Raw genomic sequence first — 2127 nt, forward strand, 5'->3', positions numbered from 1 at the left:
TTTTTAAAATTATCAATTTCATTTAGAAGGATGTTATCTGCTATCCAGAATATCTTTTACATTGAATATCTTGATTTGTATCTCTTTCAACAATTTTTTTTTTTGCATTACTCATCCCATAAAAAATAAAAGTATATAACTAATATGTATTATGAATTATTAAATATACAAATCTCTTTCAAAATATAATTTGATGAAATATATAGTTTCAAGTGAAAATCAATCATTTAAAATAAATTTGAGATGAAACACATACTCCAGCACAATAAGATGATCCGGGTAAATATCTTGACATTCCACCATATTTATTATTAAATTATTGTACTGGAGTACTTGTTTCATCCCAAATTTATTTTAAATAGTTATTAATTTTACTTGAAACAATATATTTCATCATATTATATTTTTAAAGAGTTTTGTATGTATAACAATTTATAATACGTATTAATAATATATTTTTATTTTTTATGGGATGACTAATGAAAAAAAAATATTGAGAGAGATACAAATCAAGATATCCTATGGAAATGATATTCTCAATGGGTTAACAGATAATATCCTTGTAAATGAAATTAATAATTTTAAAAAATCATTTATTTTTCTTTAAGTTGATTAACACATAAATTAAGATAAATGCTTTTTAAAAATTTCTTTTGAAAGATAACTCAAACCCATAATTTGTGGTCATATCTATTATATTATATACAGATAAGCCATAAAATGGACGATCAAGAATAAAACATAATTTCATAATAATACCTTTTAAATTTATTACTTTTTACTATTACTATTTTTTTTTTAAAAAAAAAACCCTAATATGAGATGACTAGGCAAAAGAGTAATTTCTCTCTAACAAAAACAATCTTCTTTCTAGAACAACCCGTCTCTTTTGTACCAACAACAAAAATAGACACATTCAGAAACACAATGGACTCTATCTCTTTCTTGGTTGTCGTCGATCAATATTTCCAGAGCCATAAAATGAACAATTAAGGACAAAAATGTAATTTTATAACAATACCTTTTAAATCTATTACTTTTACTACTATATAAAAAAAACCTAATATGGTAAATGTAGATTACTTTATCAAAATTTTAAAAAATAAAATAGATTAATAACTTGTCTGAGAATTTCTGTTGATTGTTCAATGATTTCTTTTAATAGTTGTTTATCTTTCTAATATTTAAGATATTGTTCATGACTTTCATAGGTTCATCTGAACATATTTTTAGTCTAAGGATATACTTACATTGGACTCATTTGTTAATCTCTCTATAATTGTAAAAAAATCTTATTTCTCTCTTTTCATGGCTAAAGTATTCAATTGTGAACATCCCTTCTCTCTAAGGATGTTATAATTCTGATATTAAAGAAGATTCTTAAAAAGTTATAATTCGATCTATTTCTCCTTTTGGTTAATCATCCCTTCTCTCTATGGACGTTAAAATAGGCGGAGCTGCAGAGTTAGTGAGAATTAAGAAGCATAAAATAATTTTTTTGAGTTAATCCCGCTCCCTTTTTCAATTCATCATTTTAGCATTGTAGTTTACAGATTCCTCATATTAGTTGTTTATTTCTTTAACTGTATTTAGCTTGAAATTATAACTCAAAATTTTATGATATGTTACAGTTTGTTTGTTTTTTTTGGTTGTTCCTACCTTGTGTAATGGAAAATTCTTTTGTACGTAGTATGAGAAATCAAAAAACTATATTTGTAGATTATTTTTTTATTAAGAATAAGTTTGTATAAAGTTATATATTTTTTTTTTCACTTAAAATTAGTTGTATTTAATCATAACCATAAGTAGTGCAAAAAATTCAATAGCTAACTAGAAAGCAGGGGCGGAGCTAAGTGTAGCTTATGGGGTTCACCCGAACCCCCTTCGTCGGAAAATTACGATGTATATGTAAAGTCAAATTCTTGTTTTATGACTATATTCATTAAAATGAACCCCCTCAACACTAAAGAGAAGAATAGCGCAGCGGTTAAGGGGTTCATTGGTGGCTGGAAATTTGCGTGTTCGATTCCCATGCGTGAAACATTTTTGCACCTTTTTTTTTTACCACGAGATGGGCTCAGATTCCCAACCCAATGAGAAAGCCTCATTGGGTTCAATATGAAGCTT

Source organism: Solanum tuberosum, unplaced genomic scaffold (assembly GCF_000226075.1).
Source record: "Solanum tuberosum cultivar DM 1-3 516 R44 unplaced genomic scaffold, SolTub_3.0 scf00741, whole genome shotgun sequence".
In the NCBI taxonomy this organism is placed as follows: domain Eukaryota; kingdom Viridiplantae; phylum Streptophyta; class Magnoliopsida; order Solanales; family Solanaceae; genus Solanum; species Solanum tuberosum.